This window comes from Cryptomeria japonica, chromosome 10 (genome assembly GCF_030272615.1).
Source record: "Cryptomeria japonica chromosome 10, Sugi_1.0, whole genome shotgun sequence".
Classification (NCBI taxonomy): Eukaryota; Viridiplantae; Streptophyta; class Pinopsida; order Cupressales; family Cupressaceae; genus Cryptomeria; species Cryptomeria japonica.
The window spans coordinates 318,191,284-318,214,372 of record NC_081414.1 but is presented as its reverse complement, the minus strand read 5'-3'; positions in this window follow the sequence as shown (position 1 = coordinate 318,214,372).

The window sequence follows — 23,089 nt, the reverse complement described above, 5'->3', positions numbered from 1 at the left end:
GTGGGAGCTTCAGGTGATTTGGGCATCCTATGGAAAGAGGAAGTTGTGGAGGTCATTGTTCTTTGAATTGAGAGATCATGGAAATATGTGGAAGTCAAGTCCAAACAACTTCATGCAGATTTTTACATCATCAATGTATATGGACCCAACAAGATTGTGGATCTTAAAAGGGTGTGGGAGGAAATCTTGGGAGTTTTGTCCCAGAATGGTGATCGATTATTTCTGTTGGGTGGAGATTTTAATGCAATTATGTACCTGACAGAGAAAAGAGGGGGAGCAATAGGAACAATCAAAAGCATAAGGATTTTAGTGACTTTGTTATCTCAAATAACTTGTTGGGCATTATGTTCAAAAGAAGTGACTTTACCTGGATGAACAGGCGGGCGAGCTTCTCATACATAGTGGAGAAGCTAGATAGATTTTTGTTAGGAGAAAATTGGGTTGATAATCAATGGATTGTGTAGGATGAAATCCTTCCAATAACTAGTTCTGATTACTACCCCATTTGTGCAAGGATTTATGAGGATTCAGTACTAGAAAGGTGCCCCTTTAAATTTGAAAGGATGTGGTTGAGGGAGGAAGGGTTCTTTAATCTAGTGGAGGATTGGTGGAAGGAAGCTCCTCAAAGAAGTGGTAACAAAGCCTTAATTTTTTTCAAGAAGCTGCAATTTTTAAAAGAGAAGATTAAACAGTGGAATAGAATGGTGTTTAAAAATATCTTCTCAAAAAAAACTAAGGCTGGAAGCCGAACTGGAGGCTCTTCATAAAAAAGTTACTGTGGATGGTATGGGCCAAGTTGAGTTTCAATAGGAAAAAGTTCTTAATGAGTATTTGCCAATTTTGGCGCGAGAGGAGATCTTTTGGAGACAAAAATCAAGAGAAACGTGGTTAAAAGAGGGTGATACAATATTTTCCACAACTCTGTCAAAGAGAGAAGAGTTAGTAATACAATATTTTCAATTCAGAAGGAGATTGGTGAAGAAATAAGAGATAAACAGGAAATTTGTTATGAAAATGTTAGATTCTTCTCAAGTTCTGGAGATAATTCTCAGCCGGATCCTCAAAGGGAGGAGATTTTAAATGTTATTCCTTAAGTGATTTCAAGAGCTCAAAATGAAATTCTGATAAAGGAGGTTTCTATGCAAGAGGTTAGATCTTCTCTTTTTGGTTTAGGGGCAGATAAAGCTCTGAGACCTAATGGGTTTCAAGCTCTTTTCTTTCAGCATATGTGGTTTGTGTTTGTGATGGAGCTGCTGAAGGTGGTGGAGGAATCAAGAGTGGGTTGATTTGTGTTAAAAGACTGTAACAACACTTTTATAGCCCTGAATCCAAAAATGGAGGAGATTAAAACTTTTGGTGACTTTAGACCTATTTCCCTATGCAATACAATTTACAAAATCATCTCCAAGGTAATGGAAAATAGGCTCAAAAAAGTATTGGACTCTGTTATTTCTAGGGAGCAGAGTGGGTTTTCTCCAAATTGGTCGATTGATGAAGGGGTCATTGTGGCACATGAGGTAATTCACTCTATTTGGGTTTCTAAGTTTGATAGGATGATGATTAAACTGGATATTTGGAAAGCATATGATGAAGTCAACCGAGATTTTTTGTTAGATGTTCTTGGCATTTTGGTTTTTGTGATGAATGGGTTAACTAGGTGGAAAGTTGTATCAAAACTCCACATTTCTCAGTCCTGATTAATGGTAGTCTGCAAGAATTTTTTGAGACCCAGAAAGGTCTAAGACAGGGGGATCCCATTTCACCCTTCCTCTTTATTATCATGGCGGAAGCCTCGGGGAGGCTGATTTCAAAATGAAAAAGTGATGGTCGATGGAAGGGGGTAAAGGTGGCAGATGCAGTAGAGAATATCTCTCACTTATAATTTGCAGATGACACCCTATTATTAGGTGAGGCATATTTCAGGGAAGGCAGGGTTATGTGAGAGGTGCTAGATAAGTATAGCAGGGTCTTAGGGCAATGCATCAATTGGAGAAAATCAGAAGTGTTCTTCTTTAAAACAAGCTTGCAAAAATAGTTGGAAATATGTGATATTTTAGGTATAAAATTAGGAACTCTCCCAGGGAAGTATTTGGGTATTCTACTTTTTGGAGTTGCAAGTAGAAGTGAGGTATGGAAAGGTCTTGTTGAGAGTTATTTTTGAAAAATGGATGGCTGGAAAATCCTATGGCTATCTTTTGTAGGTAGGATTCTTATGTTAAAATCTATTGTGTCTACTATTCCTATTTATTCAATGATGTGTTTGAACATCCCTAAGAAAATAATAAAAAATATTGGATAAAGAATGAGGAAGTTCTTCTGGAATGGGGCAAGAGATCAAGACAAGATTTTGTTACTATCATGGAATAAAATTTGTGTTACAAAGGTCAAAGGGGGAGCTGGTTTGCGAGATTGGAATCTCATGAATGAAGCGCTAGGTGCCAAATTGGTGTGGAATATATATTCTCAACCTTCTCAACTTTGGGTGAGAATTTTGAAAGCTAAGTATTTGGACTCTTTGGAGGATAATGGAATCTTGACCATAATAAATCCTCCTCATGGCTCTGCAATATGGAATTTTATTATTTTGTGTCATAAAGTTATTGTGGATCATATCACCTGGCAGGTTGGTAATGGGCAGAAAGCAAATTTTTGGGATGATTCATGGAATGGATATCTGGTTCTCAGGGATAATGCAGATTATCAGGATTTGAGGCTATGGTTCACTCAGCATTGGGGGAGAGAGTTTGTGACTAACTTTTCTTTTAGCATGGAACTTTTGGTAATCATTGCTCTTGGAAACCAATTAATGATGTTAACTTATCAAATCAACAAAAAGCTCATATGCAGGGCATTCTCAGAGATAGGCAGTGTCAATTCGTTAATCTAATGGATAAAGTGGTCTGGTGCGGGGTTGTTGATGGTAAGTATTCTATGAAATTAGGATATAAATTTATGGAGTTGGGGGAAAGGTCTAAAAACTAGTCGATTGATTTGTTTTGGAGTAAAGAGGTGTTACCAAAAGCAAGCACTTTTGCGTGGTTGGCTTTCAGATATAGAATCCTAACAGGTGAATGCCGAAAGAGGTTGGGGTTTTGTGAACCATCCAAATGTGTTATGTGTGAAGAGGAAGAGGAGTCTATAGATCAGTTACTTTTGAACTGAAAAGTGGCACAAGAATGTTGGGAAATGATGAGAAAGGGTTTAGACTGGCAGGCTCCAAGACAACCTACATTGAAGCAAGAATTGATAAGCTGGCCAACGAGACTAAAAAAGTCAACCTTTTCATGTATTTGGAAAGCAAGCCCCTTGATAATTATGTGGGAGATTTGGAAGGAAATGAATAGGTGAATTTTTGTGGACAAGAAGGAGTCAATTGAGAGACAAATCCAGAATTAATCATGCTTTGGAGGAGACAGTCGGTGCGGCAGCATCATAGTTTTTTAATCCAAAGGTTCCTTTCACTTTGTATGATAGATTGATCCATGCTAGATGGTTGATCATTAAATTTAGGCCCGTTAATGGGCATGGCTGGGTTCAATCCAATTCCTTGTAGCAGCCTAAGGTGGTGTGGTAAAAGCCATTGGAAGGTTGGGTGAAGGTAAATTTTGATGATGCCTCAAAGGGTAATCCAGGACCGTCAGGGGCAGGATTCATTGTAAGGGATTGGTTTGGTGAGGTTTTGTTTATAGGGACAAAAAAACTTGAATTTGGGACTAATAATGTAGTGGAAGTACATGCAGGGTTGATGGTAGTAAGATTTTGTCAGCAGATGGGGGTGAGGAAATTACATCTTGAAGGTGATTCGTTGGTGATCATACATGCAATCATGAAGGGTTTGATTGATGTGTGGTATCTACAAAAATCCATTCTCAACATTGTGGAAGCGGTGACAATACAGGGACGGTGAAGCGTGTGATGGAAGCCTTAGTTCCTACTACCTACCTGGGTGAATTGGACTCACTACTCGAATGGGCAGTCCTGAGAGTTGGTTTCGACATTGGGGAAGGAATAAAGCATGAAGGTGAAGGTATAAAGTGGTTCATAAAACCATTTCTGAGATGGGTACAAGGATGGTGTAAATACCGATGCAATTTGGAGGCACGGTGGGGCTGGGAAGCTTTGAAGCTATTGATTGATATTAAGGAGTTGGAAGTGGTGATCAAGCAAGCCAAGGTAGAGGAGACAGAAGCGAGAAGGCGTGTTCTTCATCTGAGGAAGGCTAAGGTTGGCTCTGGTCCCGGTGATGTGGCATGCTCCTCTCACAAGGGATGATTCAACTACAAATTTCCTTTTGATTGTCTATTTATCGAGGTGTGATGTGTTTAGTTTATGTTTGGTTTATATTTCATATGAACTATGTGGTGTAACCCACATCTCTTTAGTTTTTTATGTTTATGGGAAATGACAGTTATTACGGGTATGGTTAATTTTGTAGATAAATGTATGTTGGGGTTTTTTGAGTATGTTTTTATGTAGATGATCATGAATGTAACTGCAAATGAATTTGTTTTGTTGTTGGGGTGGTTTAGGTAGAAGTCGTAAAGGCAATTTTGATTTGGTGGATTGGAGGTTTTTGAGATTTAGACTTATGTACTTACTTTATTTTGAGCAATAAAATCACAATTATTACCGAGCAAAAAAAATAAGGCAACCTCTTAGGAAATTTAAATTTAAAATTAGAACTTTGCTAAAATAACCTCTTAATTTAAAATTAGAATTACCCACTAGGAGATAGAAATTTAAATTTAAAATTAGGGTTGAAAATAACAAATTAATTTTAAAATTTAAATTGGAAATGATGAAGTTGAAACCCCAACCTTTTTTTCAACCTTAGCCCGACCTAGAATCAATATAATTTCACAAATATCTGGATTTAAACAGTAAAATACAACCAAAACAAGCTCCCGAAGTTCAGGGACAAAAAGTCGAGACCAAGCGGCTGCCTCTTGGTCTGACCAATTTTTTGCCAAATTTTTGGGGAAGCAAGATATTGTGATTCTAAAGTGAATTCCAGAAGGACGTGGAAATCCAAGATGTCTAGATGTGTGAAATCAGGCCTTGAAGGTCAAAATAGGACATAATTAGGGTATTTAATGAAATGATTATTTGAAAGAATAAAATAAAAAAGGGACCCACTGTGATGCTAAAAATATGGTAAATAGAAAGGCATACACATATAATGAGACAATAAAGCATAAATAAAAAGCTTAATTGAAAACTAGATTAAAAATGCAAACCATAAGCCTTCCTTGAAATGTCCCATTTTCCTCTATTCTTGAGGACCTTGAAGGTGTTGGATTGATTGGCTCTCAGCGGAGCAATGACCTCCAAAGTGGCAACTCAAGAGTTGAGTAGCTACTTGATCATGATTGATTATGCAAATGATATAAAATGCAATGCTATGATTAATCCAAAATTCTAATTACTAGATGATTGAAATGAAATTGCCTATAGAAATAATGCTAAAGCTATGAATGCAAGGGAAGCTTATTGCTCCAAAATGGGGGATATTTATAGGAATTCCAAGGCCAAAGCTGAGGTGGCAGGAATCAACGGTCTAGATCTAATTCGAAGATATCAAGGGCCAAGATTGAGGAAGTTGGAGAAGAGGTTGGAGGAAGGGACATTTGTCATCTCTGTGGTGACAAGTGTCAAGGAGCCTTGCTCATGAGAGGGAAAGTGTCCAAGGGAGGAGACATGTGGCAGAAGTGCCATGTGTCTCAAGGGGAAAATATCCACATCATGGGAGGTTAGGATAAGGAGGTTAGGATGGGGTTAGGCAAAACCCAAGGTTAGGTGGAATGGGTTAGGCCAAGGGATGGTTAGGTTAGGTGGTTAAAAGTTAGGAGCCATGTGCTCATTTGAATTTAGAAATTCAAATAATTGGAAAATGATAATTAATCTCAACAAACTTGAGTTTGTTAATCTTAATTAGGGATTAGAAGAATTGATTTATATGGGGGACATTAATTAATTTAATATTAATTAATCGAAGGGGGATATGAAATGAACTATATAAATAAATCATGTAGATTTATTACTAGTAGATGAATAGAGAAATTAATCAAATTGCTTGTGAATTCAATTAATTGGGAAGGGGAATTAATCAAATAAATGTGTATTTAATTAACTATCTTCAGACCATTTTTAGGTGTATACATTTTGCCCCTCTTTGAAGCGATGTGTGACAACGCGTTGGTTCAAAGAAAACTCGATTGATGATGTTGTTGATATTGATTTCGATAGGATGCAAATTTGATCTTGATTTGATGTGGATTTGGTTTTGATATGATACTGATTCGATTTTGAGATGATAAATCTCGATATAATGCAGATTTGATGCGATCTCGATCTTTGAGATGACAAATCTCAATAGGAGGTCCTAGACGCTAACTGATAGATATTGATGCGAGGATGCCCCCTCGGGAGATGAATCAGATAATTTTTTAATGTTTTTGAATTTTTCATGATTTTTTTATTTTTTTGAAATTTTTAGAATTTTTACGATTTTTAGATTTTTAATGATTTTCTGATTTTTAGAGATTTTCAGAGTCGATCCAATTCATTTCCCGATACGAAATTTGAAAACGCTGCCCTACCAGGTTGATTAGTGTATTAGATGATTAAAAATTAGTGGACTAAAAATCCCACTTAAATGTCCCATTGTGAGTTTTAAAAGGTGAATTCTTTTTACCACTCTTCATTTGTGCACTCCAGTTTGTTTGAGAAAGTTGCTCTAGAGGAAGGAATGGCGATCTTGTACCACCAACATAGGTTCGAGCGAGTTCGGCGATACGAGCATCCTCCGACGTACGGTCCACCAATACGTACCTCGAGAAAACCCAGCTTTGTGAATTTTTTAGTTGATTTTTGAAAAATTTAGCTATTTGTAGAAAAAATCATTTTTTAGGATTTTCTCCATGAGGGTTTGGAAAAAATTACATTTTTGAGATGGGTTTTTTGAATTACAAAACGGGTTTGTAGGATTTTCGAAAAAAATTCATCTCTCAACCCAGAAAAAAAAAATGACTATGCATTTTATCATGTTTGTTTTTTTTAAATTATTTCCATTTTTCAAAAAAAAAAAAAGTATTTTGGGGGGGGTGGTGGCGCCATGGCAATGCCACCACAAGGGTGGCGTTTGCCAATAGCACCATTGCAGCGCCGCTACAAGTGCCACCAGCGTGGGGCAGTCTCGGCCCAAAAAAAATTTATTTTTATTTTTATATTTATTTTTTTTGACGATTTATTGATGAGTTTTTGTTTTTTTTTTATGATTTATTCGATTTGTTGCATTTATCGATGTTTTTTGCAAATTTTTTGATGTGTTTTTGATTTGTTGATGATTTGATCCGATTTTTGCGATTTTTTTATTATTTGATGATTTTTTTATTATTGAGAATTTTTGCATTTTTTCAATTTGGGTGATTTTCTTATTATTGAGAATTTTTGCATTTTTTTGATTTGGGTAATGCTTACAAAATAGTTTGATTTGTCGATTTTTGTCATTTATTGAATTTTGTGTTTAGTGATGTGTGATGAAGAGGCTAGATTTGTTGTCAATTCGATTTGATTTTTGATTTCGATAGGGTAGGATCTGATTAGCTATCTAATTGATAAAATTATACACTCCTGATTGATGAAATTTGATGATCGGTTCTGATTATCTCGATGTACCCGTGATATGAGATAAGATTGATAATGACCTCATGATAGATGAGTGTCCTTGATAGGGGCCCAATGAGATTTGATAAAAATATCAATTGAGTAAGATAGACTGATAGATAGATTGATTTGATAGATAGATAAATCAAGAGACTGATATGATGAGATAATTTGATTGCAGGAGCACTTTAGTATCCTCCAGTCTCGGGAGCGCTTCTCGAAGACATGGATATTGATACCCCACCTTAGTCAGGCGGACTGAGACCACATTGATAGGTGTGGTTTATCTTCCCTTCTCCACATGCCCTGACCCTTGATAAACCAAGGATTATTGACAACCTTAGTAGAGCATTGGCATAGCGAGCACAACACTTTTCACTTACCAATGGGCGGGATGACGGTGACACCCAAGGATGTATAGCGGATAGTGTGCATCCCTATGATGGGTGAGCTAGTGTACTATGATCTTAGTGAGTGAGGTGGGATAGATGCACTTTGTCAAGTGTTTGAGGATGATGAGATAGGCGGATATGACATTGTGTGGCAGGAGATGCTAGAACTAGGTTATGCCACATTACCCATTGTTCTCGCCAGATTCATTGGAGGTTTCATTTGTTCTGATCATAGGTCAAAGGGATTATCTATTGGATGGGGTCATCTTCTTGAGTAGATGATGACACATGGGACCCAATTTGCATGGGGGTCATGCATGCTGGCGCACTTGTATCATGACCTGCACCGAGTTGTGTACCAGAGATCAGCTGCATTGTTAGCAAGGGTGATCATTCTTCAGATATGGGTCTGGGAGCACCTGCCTATCACATGACCATTAGCTGACAGAGATAGACTTGTACGCAGGCCTTATGCTGATGGGTATCCAGCCATCATTGTCCAGGGAAAGCTGGGAAAATTCGAGTATTGGTGACAGACACTGGATGATCTGGATACTGTGATATGGAGACCATATAGGGATTGTGAGATTTGGCCCAAGGATGTAGTGGAGATGTCGTATGTATTTGTGTCCTGATACTTGATTGGATCGACACCCTATGTCATTGAGTGATTCCTTTGTACGAAGGTATTGAGACAGTATGGCAGGATACAGGGGATACCACAGCGTATAGCGCATTATGCTCATAGGAGACTGGATGTGGCTACTTGGGGGGCCTATATTTCATACGACTAGGTGTGTGCAGAGTATCGATCATTGGGGCCACTAGATTGGGATTATCTTCCAGGTGTGATGGATAGTGGGATGACAAATGAGTACATCATGCATTGTACTATACACAGGTTTCCAAGGCTGACATATTCGGAGGAGCCAGAGCCATTTTTAGATGAGGATGATGAGAGGCTATGACACGGAGCTCTTAGACGATCGAGGGATGGTGGGGAGAGAGGAGGTGGGGGTGGAGATGATGACAGAGATGGAGGGGATGATAGAGATCCATATGGAGGAGATACAGGAGATCATGGTGCTAGAGATAATGATGGAGGAGATGATAATGGGGGAGATGGTCGAGCAGTGGTAGTGGCAGGGGCAAGGACACTAGGAGCTAGCAGTTCTAGATCTGCCAGAGATGTATATACAGATTGGATCACCCAGGTGGTCAGACAGAGGAGATTAGGTCCACTGGATCAGGGGCATCAGGTCCGAGAGCAGGAGGTTCCCCAGGTTGAGCAGGTACCTATGACAGTATCACAGGTTGAGTAGCCACAGGTAGAGGCACCTAGATGGATCCTCATTAGGATGTCATCTCACCAGCAGCAGGCTCAAATTACAGACCTACAGGCTCAAGTTCAGCAGCTAGAGAGTCAACTAGAAGAGAGGGACTCTCAGATGACCCAGCTAGAGATTCGGATGGCTTCTCTCATGGTCGAGAGAGATGCAGCTAGGGATAGGTGTCGGCAGGCTGAGGAATAGGTACAATTGTCAGGAGAGTCTAGTTCAGGGAAGACTACCTTGAAGATGATGTGTCAGGGGATCTGAGAGGCCGATTATTACAGGACCTTATGCTTTACTGTTGTTCCTATTGATCGGAGGGCTCCAACATTTTCACAGCTGAGCAGGAGATCAGGACAGAGCCAGACTGAGAGTAGAGGAGTGATAGGGCCACTTCAGAGAGATCCCCCAGGTGGGGACCCATGTACAGGGGTATTAGTTGTTGTTACTATACTTGCCGCATCAGGATAGAGTTCTACTCCGCGTCCTAGTGGTCACACTAATATGGGACATTGATCTATTTATGTACACACCTTTTTGTGATGAGATATTGATGATTCCTGCGATGCATATTTGTGATGTATCTCATATATTTTGTGGTATTAGTGTACCTTGGACATTGATTTTTTGATGATCCTATTCGCTCTACATGACTTATGACATGATAGATGCATTCTATTTGATATATGATTATGTTGTGCAGTTACTTTCATGATGTATGCTTTATTTTCTATATGCTTATGGAATCTAGATGATGAATGCATACTTCTTATAAGATGATGTAGTATTTACATGATGTTATGCAAATGAGAATATGTATGGTGATGCTTATAAGCACTATGTGATGTATGTGCAATGCAATACTTTCTATGTTTATGATATTTTTATGATTTTCTCATGTATGTTAATATGAGATGGATGCAATGCAATGATGCTACTTTATATGATTTGAGATAAAATGGACGTAATGCAATAATCTAACTAAATGAATGAATGATTGGATGCTTTATATGAATGATGTCTTAGTATGCAATGGTTACATGAGATGAACTAACTTATCATGCAGGATGAATGAATTTATTATTTTTGTTATTGTCCAATGTACTCAATCATGTAATAAGAGAGATAACACCATGTTGAAGTCTTTGGCCTTGGAAAAGATGATTGTTGTGATCCCATGCAAAATGAAATACAAATCTACTTTAAAAATGCAAATGCAAATCTACCTTAAAATGCAAATGCAAAATGAAATGCAATGCAGTGATTGGACCGGTCATGGAGTCATTGCTTTGTTTCATCATTGAGCCTTTAAAATGTGGGAAGTGAGTGCAAACATCAATGGTATAATTGAACCATGATGACCTGAGCACTACTTTCCTGGGTTTTGATATTGCAAGTTAGCACAAGCATCGAGGTATAATTGAACCAAGATGACCTGAGTGTTGCTTGCGTAAAATAGGCAGTATTAATCATTTCTATATGTAAGTCTGAAATGTCTTCCATGATACTCTGATGATCATGTCCTGAGACAACCTTGCACATATTAACGATTAATTTACAGACAGTAGACAAGAAAAATATCATGTTCCTTCTGTGTTCCTCTAGTCAAAGACATCTTGGAGTCACTCAGAAATCATGATAGTAAAAATCAAGAAAAAATAGTTGAACCATTATTGTCAAAGTGTTAAAATCATGAGTCAAGATATATCATCCATTGATATGTGTTTGTCATGTTTAGACTGATATGTGATAGTTAATGGTTGCCAATGTGATCTTATGTTCAACGTTAGATGTGTCTCAGTTTTTCGCTTGACAAGTGTTGTCTAACTGTTGTTTGACCTATTCAATTAAGCTCAAAACGATGAAAATTTTTGCCCTCGACTAGGTTCAAGATTTTGCCCCTAGTCTAGAAACAAAATTTATTATGATATAGACAATGATCCAAATAATGACGAGAAATCACCTGCGATGCCTGCGTATATACAAAGGCTTTATTATGGATATGAACAATGCTTATGGAAAGGAATGCAAGTAGAAGGATGCATGAACCAATAGATGGAAGAGCTAGCTAATAGATAGTGCCTGTTTGCCAGCTTTTCACCATCTGTTTTTATTGCACTTTTTCTCATATTTGATTTTTTTCATTGTTTTTCACTATTTCTGTATTTTTTGTTTTTCCATTGTTTTTGGATTTTTCTACTTTTTCACTATTTTGGGATTTTTCTGCTTTTCACTATTTTTGGATTTTTCTGCTTTTTCAGACATAAAACTTCTTCAGATGCATGCTATTGATGGGTTCCTCGAGCTGATCCTCATCCTATGTTGATAGCTGATATACACCTGACCCAAATACTGTTGTGACCACAAACGAACCTAACCAGTTTGGTTCAAACTTTCTTTTCTTTTCTCAATCTGACTGGTTTCGTGGATTTTCCTTTAGTACTAGTTCCCCAACTTGAAAGACTCATGGTTTGACCTTGTGACTATAAATTTGGCACATTCTTTGTTGATATACCTTTAAATGATCAAAGGCATTTTTTCTTCGTTCATGGATCAATTCTAACTCTTGCAATCTAAATACTCATTGTTCTTCATTTGGGATAAGACCTTTTAATGATACTCATAGAGAAGGTATCTCTACTTCTATTGGTAGTATTTCTTCTGATCCATAAAGAAGAGACAAAGGTGTGGCACCTGTTGGTTTGCGAATACTAGTATGATAGGCCCATAGAGCAAGGTTCAATTGAATATGCCAATCTTTGCCAACATCATTCACTGTCTTTTATAAGATTTTTAAAATAGTTTTGTTTGATGCTTCTGCTTGCCCATTCCCTTGTGGATAGTAGGGTGTGGAAAATCTGTATTGGATCTTGAATTTCTCACGTATCTCTTGGACATCTTGATTATTGAACGATCATCCATTATCAGTGATAATGGTCATGGGTATTCCATAGCGACAGATGATGTAGTTCAAGATAAATGCAGCAATTTGTTTTCCTGTGATATTTGTGAGAGGTACTGCCTCAATCCATTTTGTGAAATATTTTGTAGCTACAAGGATGAATTTGTGACCATTAGATGAAGAAGGATTTATCATTCCTACTAGATCAAGACCCCATTGGCAGAAAGGCAAAGATGTTGCCAAAGCATGAAGTTCTTGTGTTGGAGCATGAATCAAATTCCCATGGATCTGACATTGTTTGCATGTTCTAGCTATCTAAAAAGAATCTTGTTCCATAGTTGGCCAATAATAGCCCAAGCGTATGAGTTTTTTCAAAGGGTAAGACCACTTGAATGAGTGCCAAAAATGTTTTTATGGACTTCATGTAAGGCCTTCTTAGATTCTTCTTGTTTGAGACATCTTAAAACAGAATCATCTAGACCTCGTTTAAACAGGGTATCCACGATAAGAGTAAAATGGGAGGATTGGCGAATAAAGTTTCTCTTTTGGTTCTCTGATAAATCAAGAGGCAGGGTGTTATCTTTCAAGTATGTGTAATTTTAGTCATAGCGGGAGGAATCATGCCCAACAAGATGACAAATAGTTTGGGAATCAGGACAATTATGAGCAGGGTAAAACAACTCTTCCACTAGGAATTCATAACGCTCTTGATTTTCTTGTGTCTGAAGTAGAGAAGCAAGTGTTGCCATGGAATCTGTTGCTTTGTTGTCACTCCTTGGAATTTGCTCAAAATTTATTTCTACAAAATATTTCTTGAAATCATCTACCATCTTTTTATAAGGCATTAATTTGTCATCCTTTGTTTGGTAATTGTCATTAATTTGATTGATGACGAGCTGAGAGTCTCCAAAGACTTGGAGTTGTGTAATGTTCCATTCTATAGCCATTTTGATACTTGTAACTAAAGCTTCATATTTTGTTGTGTTGTTGGTGCATGGGAAGCTTGATTTGTATGCTTTCAGAATTGTATGACCTTGTGGTGTGATAAATAGAATACCCGGTCTTGATCTGTGCTCCGTATATGAACCATCAAAGTATAGTTGCCATGTTTTTGTGGTGACTGTTAGGATATCAGCATCAGGAAACTCAATGTGTAAAGGATGGTCATCTTGAAGCAGTGCCTCGGCTAGTTGGTCTGCAATGACTTGCCCCTTGATAGCTTTTCTGTCTACATACTCAATATCAAACTCACTCAGGATCATGATCCATTTTGCTAATCATCCTTTTAATGTTGCCTTGCTGAGAAAATACTTCAATGGATTGATTTTAGCTATCAAATTGATGGAGTGAGAAAGTAGATAGTGTCTTAATTTTTTAGAAGCAAAAACAACCGCCAAGCATGCTTTTTCTGTTGGGGAATAGTTGAGCTTGTATCCTAGTAGTGTTTTGTTGATATAGTAGATGGACCATTCTTTTCCTTTATTATCTTGTTGTGCAAGCAGAACTCCTAATGATACTTCAGTGATCGATACATAAAGTAACAACAGCTTTCTTGGAATTGGTGATATTAGGACAGGTGGTTGCATGAGATATGCCTTGATCTTGTTGAATGCATCCTCACATTGATGGTCCCACTTGAAATGAACATTTTTGTGCAATAGATGAGTAAATGGTTGACATTTATCTCCTAGTTGAGCAACAAATCTTCTAATTGACTGCAGTCTTCCTTGGAGTGATCTGAGTTGACTGATATTCCTGGGAGATGTCATTTCCATGATTTCTTTGACCTTAGCTAGATCTACTTTGATATCTCTAGCTGAAACAATGTATCCCAATAGCTTTCCTGGAGTGACACCAAAGGCACATTTCTTAGGATTTAGTCGTAGCTTGTACTGTTCTAACCGGTCAAATATATTTTCCAGTATCTCTATATGTTCTTCTTTGTTGTATGATTTGGCCAAGATGTCATCCACATAGTCTTCCATGAATGTATGCATCATTTCATGGAATATCATTGTCATAGCTCTCTGATGTGTGGAACCTGCATTCTTTAGTCCAAAGGGCATGATGTTCCAGCAAAAGTACCCCACGGACATGTGAAAGCTATCTTTTCTTGATCTTCAGGTACTATTTTAATCTGATTGTATCCAAAGAAACCATCCATTAGAGAAAACATGGAGTGTCCAACTGTTAAATATACAATGATGTCAATGCTAGGCAAAGGAAAGTCATCCTTTGGACATGCATTATTAAGATCTTTGAAGTCTGTGCATACTTTGATACTTTTGTCTGGTTTTGAAATAGGAATGATGTTTGATACCCATTGAGGATATGCTACAGGTCTGATGAATCCTACATCCAGTAATTTCTTTAGTTTTGCTTTGACCATGAGAGCGATATGTGGATGCATCTTCCTTAATTTTTGTTTGACTGGTTTAGCTCCTGGACAAACATTTAAGTGATGTATAATAACCTCTAGATCCAATCCTGGCATGTCTGCATATGACTAAGCGAAATTGATTTGTCCTCATTTGAAGAATTCCATATATTATTGCATTTCTTCTTCTGACAGAGAAGTTGTTGGATGTAGGATCTTTGGTTGTTCTGTTGTCCCCATGTTAACTGCCTCTGTTGGTTTGATTAAAATTGATGACCTTTCTTGATAGTACTCAGGTAAAGTGTCAAATCTCCCATCTTCTGGCACCTTGAGAAGGTTTTCACCGTTAGATGCGTCCTTTCTTTTTACTTTTTCCTGATCTAATGTTGCCAAGAAATGGTTTTCAACATTAGACCTGATATTGTTTTCTCTATTTTCCTTTTTCCGACTAGGAGATTTGGCACCCACTTGACTGGAAGATGTGTTGCTGAAATTCCTAGTGAAAGTTGTTGCAGTTTCAATTGCATTAAGATATAGGGATATGGCATGGTCATTTGGAAAGGTATCAATGGCAGTATGTCCTTCATTTACCAATCAATAAGTTTGGCGTGGATCAAAGGTAAGGGGTCCTCAGGTTGAGATGTTTCGAGGGTATCAAGGGTCATGATAGATATGTTAAAGTTTTCAATATGTATATTAATGTCTAGAATAATACCGTCATCAAAATGACCTCACACAAGGAGTTCTTGATCGTCCTCGATTAATTCCAAGTCAGCCGAATGTGATTCTAATTCAAGTGGGCTAGTTCCTAATGTTTTCCCTACATACGTGTGAACTACATCGACTCCTACATCTTCTTCAAAGCAATTTTCTTTAGTTGATTCTTTAGAAAGATATGAATCTCATTCCCATTCATCATAATATGTCTCACTTGTAGCTTGCAATCTACAAATTTGTTCATATAGCTTTTGATGTGTTTCTTATGTTTTTCTTGCTATATCTTTTCTTCTTTCATATTCAACTACTTCTGGACTAAGATTGAGTTTTGTCAACCTTGCTATGAGCTCTCCTTGATTAGTACTAGGTTCATGCTTGTTTTGATTGAGATTTAAGGTTGCTTGGGAGGTATCATTGGTTTGTTTCTCTTGTTGATTAGGAGATTGCTTATTTTCCCATTTCATGTTTGTTTGTGCTTGTTGGTTGGTAGTTGCTTCTTCCCTTTCAATTGCAAGTTGTTCTTGTCTATTTTCATATTCTTCTTGTTGTTGGTTACAAAATGTGTCTTCTGGTAGAGTAACTTTTCCATACCCTAAGCTTGCTTTATCTATAGCCTGCTGAGTATGAGGTTGGATAGGTTCTAAGATACCTTCTTTTCTTTTTCCTATAGGATCTGTTCCAGTGTATCCCATTTTTTGAAAAATGTTAAATCCTTTTCCATACTTTTCAGTGGGTATTCTGATATTGTTGATCTTTTGTTGGACTTCTTCATCCTTGTATAGCCATTGTAGCATATCTTTGTCTTTTGTTTCCTCTGATAAGGTCCCGACATTAACAAATGCTCCATCAAATATTGGAAGATGTTTCACAATTGGTTTTTGTTTAGAGTTTGATGGTTTTTCATAGGATTTAGGAGAAAGTGGTAATTAGGATAGCGAATATTCTCTGTTCCCTCGATCTCTTAGCTGCATTTGTTTTTCCATACTTGAAACAATTGAGGCAAATTATTTTTCTTTAGTTTATGTGTTTGAAGATGATGCCTCCCTATTATGCGGAACAATGACTTCTTCAGCTGGTTTGAGATTACTACAATACTAAAATGGATTTGAATATGCTGAGATCGTGATTTCCTGCCCATTGTAGGGAAATTTTAGGAACTGATGATATGTGGATGAAACAACTTGTATGTCATGTATCCAGGGTCTTCCCAAGAGTATGTTGTATGATAAGTCCAAGTCTAGAACTTGGCATGTTGTGTCTTTCTGCAAAGGTCCCACTCTGATGGGTAATATCACAATTCCTTTAGAGGAACGCTCTTCTTCATCATATGCTTTGATGGGTATCTTTTTCCAGGGATCAACTGCGTCTTCTGAATAATCTAGAGCATGGACAAGACTCAATGAGAAAATGTTTAAGCCAGCTCCACCATCTATTAGGACGCGTTTAACGCATATCTTGTGAATGAGGACTTCAATATGCAAGGGAGCGTTATGGGGATGTTGCAAGGACATGTCATCTTCTTTGGTAAATGATAAGCAGTGAGGGGTTGTCAGGTGTCCCACCATGGTTTGGAATTGATCTATATCAAGATATTTGGACATTTTTGTATCGACTAATGCTCTTTCTAGAATTTCTTTGTGTGCAGGTGAAAGCTTTAAAAGTTCTAAGTTGGATATTTGTGCGGGTGTTTTCTGTAATTGATCAACTAGATTGTATTGTTTGGTAGTGGATGACGTGTTTATTGTAGGACCCAGCAAAACCACTTTGGCTTTACTTCATGTGATAACTTGAGCAGGTTCGTGATGTTGTTTCTCTTTAACCACGATCACATTTACCACATTGTCATATGCACGAGCATAGTTTACCTTTGCTTTACCTTTACTGTTCTTCTTTTTTGATGATTCACCCTTCTCATAGTTAGGAAGTGGAGTTTTGAAAGCTGTGTGAGATTCGTTTGTTGTATGTCCATCCATAGTTATCACTCCATTATCAATCAATTCTTGGATGACATGTTTTAATCATTGACAAGCCTCTATTTGGTGTCCTTTGTTTCGATGAAAATCACAATAATTGTTGTCATTCCACCAAGCAGGTTTTACCTTGCGTTCAAAGTTTCTTGCTTCTGGTAAAGTAATCAATTTGTTTGTGAGAAGCGTTTTTTGTGTAGATCCAAGGGGTTCACCAATGTTTGTAAATTGCCTTCGAAAGAAATTTTTGATAGTTGCATTTTGGTGATTGTTGTTTTGTTGAGTCGTTGCTGAGTGATTGGATAAATTAAAAACCGGTTGATTTGGTTTCACATTGTTGTTATCACTATCCCATCATTGACGATATTATGATTTCTATTCCAAAACTTTGGCTTATCATTGTTGTTGTTTTTAGTGTTGTAAGGAGGATGAACTCCTTTGAATATTTTCAACTCACCCTTCTTTATCATGGCTTCCTCCATTCTGATTCCATTATCAATCATCTTTCCAAAACTTTGATGTCCTTGCTTTTTTAGATGATAATTCATTTGATCATTTAGGTTGTCGATGAATATGTCCATTTTTTCATACTCTGGCAGTGTATGAGGATATCGTGAAGCTAATCATCACCATCTCTATAAAAATGTCATGGAAGGTTCTCCACTCTTTTTTTTGGCATTACATAGGTCTAGCATTGTTACTTCATGTTGTATGTTGTAAGAGTATTGTGAAACAAACTTATCCACCAATTCTGAGAATGATCTGATTCCTAGTGGAAGTTTGGAGAACCATTCCATAGCTAGTCCAGTTAAGCTTTTTGGAAATAATATCATCAAGTAGGTATCCTCATGTGCAAACTTCATACTCATTGTGCAAAATTATCGTATATGATCTTGGATGTTAGTGCTTCCATCATATTTTTCGTATCTAGGAGTTTCAAAACCTATAGGAAATGGTATCATGTTTAGATTTTTGTCGAATGGATAAGGACAGATTTCTCAAAGTGAGTATCTTCTAACATTTCCTCACTGCATATCTTGAATTTGTGTTTGCAGTGTTTGTATTTGTTGTGTGAGAATTGTGATAGGATTATCAACATGTTTTGTTCTTGTATAACCATGATTTTGCATTCTAGGAGGATCTTGATCTCTTCTTGTATCATCTCTACCCCTTCTTGTATCCTCATTGGATTGAACGTTATTTAGAATTTCTACGTCATCCCTTTTGGGCATGTAAGTTTCCTCATTAATTTTGATGTTACTAGGAATTGACATGTCATTGATTTTGAGACCCAAAATATCCTCATATTGTTCATTATTAAGGGGGGTCACTTCTTTTTTGTGTCAATTTGCTCACATCAAAATCTTGGGGGAGTGTAGCACCAAATTTTGCTAACATTAGGAAATATTTTTCTTTGTCTCCCTCCAATATTTTCTCCATAAATTTATCGAATTGAAGATCTTTTTTTATGTCTCTGGCATGTTGTTCTGTTATTTCCTCTTCAACTTGTATTTCATCTTGGTGTTTCATGTTTCTATAATCTTCAGTTATTTCAAATGTTTCTATTTCTATTTCTATTTCTACAATCTTTCATCTCTGAGCCCTGGTTAGAATGGGCATACACGTGTTTTGAAAGTTTTACGAGATTTAAATCTTGAGTAATGTGTCGCAATAAGTGATCATTTGTTGAGGAAATAATCTTTTCAAGTATTTGTTTGTTTGCAAGTTTTTCGATCTTAGTTTTGGAGTGCGAATTTTATGATTTTTGATATGACCAAGTTCAATAAGAATGATATATCCTATGATAAAGAATGAGTTTATTCTGATCAAGCGTTGTAGTTTTAAGGTGTTAGATCTTTAAACTTGTTTGAGGTGAATACTTGAGAACCTTTAGCATGCCTAGTCTTGAATCTATTTTGACATAAAATAACCTGATTGAATGACCCAAGAAGATGACCTAGTCTCTATGTTTGACTGTCTAAGAAATGGGTTGTTTTTGTTTTCTGATTTCAGTGCAGTTTACCAGAAACGCTAACAAAATGACCAGGAACTCTGCTATACTGACCAGAAACACTGACAAACTTACCAAAAACACTGCTAAACAATCCAAAAACATTGACAAACTTACCAGAAATATTGAGAAACAAACTAGAAATGCTATTATGCAATGCAATGACTCTAAAGTTCAAAATAATTAAGTATTTGAACTTAGGAGATTGCAATTTTGACCCAACTTTGTGATTTTCAAACTCAGAGAACTGATATTTAGACCTAACAAGTACAAACTAGGAGATATAATGTTGCAACATGAGCAATTTGACATTCAACTCACAAGAGTTGTTGATTAGACCAAGGGAGCTAACCTTTAGACCAAGAGAGCTACTGTTTAGACTAAGAACTCTATTGTTTAGACCAGGAACTTTGTTGTTTAGACCAAGAACTCTGTTGTTTAGACTAGAAACTCTGATGTGATCAACCTTGGAGAGTTAATATTGAAATATGAGAAAGCTAACATTCATACCAAGAGAGCTGACGTTTGGACTGAAAATGTGACTATTTGGACCGTATGTATGACTGTTTGGACTGAAAGAGCTAATGTTTGGATTGTAAGTGCAACTATTTGGACTGCAGGTGTGACTATTTGGACCGACAAAGCTATTGTTTGGACTAAAAGTGCGACTATTTGGACTGTAGGTGCGACTGTTTGGACTGACAGAGCTACTGTTTGGACTGAAAATGCAACTGTTTGGACCGTAGGTGCAACTGTTTGGACTGAAAGAGCTAATCTGATGTGAAACTTGCGAATTTGAAAATTTGAAGTTTTAGTTTTCAATGTTTGTTGTATTTCAATGGATGAGATCTTGACTTGACTTACAAACACAAAAATCAGATTGTATTTTTGTCCCAAAGGACACATAAAGTGTATGTTCAAGAAGCTTTAAAGAAAGCCCAAGTTTTCACGGGTTTTGAACAATTGAAAACACATCAATCAGTCTATCCTAAGGAAATTGGATTCATTATTAGTTCTTAGCCCACAACTTGGTACCTTGTCAGCTCACACAGCCTTGTCACCCTTTAAAGGGCACCCATGTTTTTGCCTTTGTGAGAGCTAGTGGAGTCCTATTATGAGACTAGCAATAAGGTCTCAAAAGGGGAGTTCGCACATACACTCAAGAGGGACATATGGTGAGTATCTTAAAGAGATATTCTTCCCCCTCCATGCACTAAGAATTTAATAATGTTCAAAGGTAAACCGGGTAGCTTCTGATTTTAATTGGAACTAGTAAGCGATCCATTCGGTGCGTCGGGGTATAAACTCAATTAAGAGGTCTCCCAGCCTTGAAAACCAAGGTTTGATATACCCGAAGGTATGGAGGAGATCTATTCTCGATCACTATCGTTGACTTGATTTTCATCAAATCACGTTTATTTTATAGTGGGTTGGAATGCTTGGCATTAGCCATTCCCACTTGGGTCGTTCCCCTCTCACCGGCCTTAATGGCTTTGGCCTTATAGACTCCTTGGGAGGGCAGGCCCGCTAAAGACATGCACTATTGAAAACAAAAGATGTGTCTAGCTTTCTGATCACCTAAGAAATGTGAGAGCATACTCGCCTATCATTAAAACACATAAGACATGTTTGTTCATTTCCATTGTAATTAGTCTATGTACCTAATTTAACAAAACTAAGTGCAAAATCCCACAACTGCAAACAAAGTTAGTATTTTATATTGCATTCTTTGATGGTAAAATAGTTTATGACTTTGGTCTTTCACAGCGAAATAAGTACCTGCAAAACCAATAATTTGCAAATTAGTTTCGGGAAAATGACAGTTCAGAAGCAGAAATAAGGAATGCAACATACAATATTTGCAAAATCAATAAAAAACTGAAAACACCATCAAATTGACCAAGAACGCCATCAAATTGACCAAGAACGCCATCATATGTGCCAACAATGTTGCCAAATGGACCCAAAACGCTACTCTGCACACCAGAAATGTTGTTCTGCACACCAAAAACGTTGTCAAATAGGCTAAAAACGCTGACAAATGTACCAAAAATGCCACAATACATACCAAAATCACTAAAGTATAGACTGAAAGCGCTAAAGTACAGAAAAATATGAAAAAAGAGTTGAGAAGTCTCCCAAAAACACCATTTGAGGTGTCATAACGCTACAAAAGAGGCCAAGAACGCGGTTCAGGAGCCCAAGAGAGCTAATCTGCACTCCGAAAGAGCTAATCAACCTATCAATGAAATTTACTGCAAGCAAACTTGTTAAAGATCAAAGGGGCTAGGCCCCACGGTGGGCGCCAATTAATGTGATGCTAGAAATGTGGTAAATAGAAAGGCATACACATATAATGAGACAATAAAGCATAAATGAAAAGCTTAATTGAAAACTAGATTAAAAATGCAAACCATAAGCCTTCCTTGAAATGTCCCATTTTCCTCTATTCTTGAGGACCTTGAAGGTGTTGGATTGATTGGCTCTCAGTAGAGCAATGACCTCCAAAGTGGCAACTCAAGAGTTGAGTAGCTACTTGATCATGATTGATTTTATAAATGATATAAAATGCAATGATATGATTAATCCAAATGCTAATTAGTAGATGATTGAAATGGAAATTGCCTATAGAAATGATACTAAAGCTATGAATGTAAGGGATCCTTATTGCTCCAAAATGGGGGATATTTATAGGAATTCCAAGGCCAAAGTTGAGGTGGAAGGGAATCAATGGTCTAGATCTGATCTGAAGATATCAAGGGCCAAGATTGAGGAAGTTGGAGAAGAGGTTGGAGGAAGGGACATTTGTCATCTTTGTGGTGACAAGTGTCAAGGAGCCTTGCTCATGAGAGGGCAAGTGTCCAAGGGAGGAGACATGTGGTAGAAGTGCCATGTGTCTCAAGGGGAAAATATCCACACCATGGGAGGTTAGGATAAGGAGGTTAGGATGGGGTTAGGAAAAACCTAGGGTTAGGTGGAATGGGTTAGGCTAGGGGATGGTTAGGTTAGATGGTTAAAAGTTAGGAGCCATGTGCTCATTTGAATTTAGAAATTCAAATAATTGGAAAATGATAATTAATCTCAACAAACTTGAGTTTGTTAATCTTAATTAGGGATTAGAAGAATTGATTTATATGGGGGGACATTAATTAATTTAGAATTAATTAATCAAAGGGGGATATGAAATGAACTATATAAATAAATCATGTAGATTTATTTACTAGTAGATGAATAGAGAAATTAATCAAATTGCTTGTGAATTCAACTAATTGGGAAGGGGAATTAATCAAATAATTACATATTTAATTAACTATCTTCAAACCATTTTTAGGTGTATACACCCACTTTTATGATGTGGAGGGGGATAAAAGAATAATTCATATTTAATTAAATTAATTAAATGCCAAAAGGGAAATTGAAAAACTGGAAAATGCACAAGATTTTTTTTAATTTAAAAATTAGGGTTTGTTGCATTAACCACTTAATTTTAAAATTTAAATTTAAAATTTTCAAGATTGTAATTTTGAATTTGTATTGAAATTAGCAACCAAATGTGAAGAAGGAAATTTAAAATTTAAACAACCCACAAGCTCAATTTTAAAATTAAAAATTAGGGTTTTTAAAATCAACCACTTAATTTTAAAATTTTGATTGAAATTTTAAAATGTAGATGAAAATTTGAATTGTAAAATTGAAGAGCATTGAGATCTGAAACAATTAACCCAAA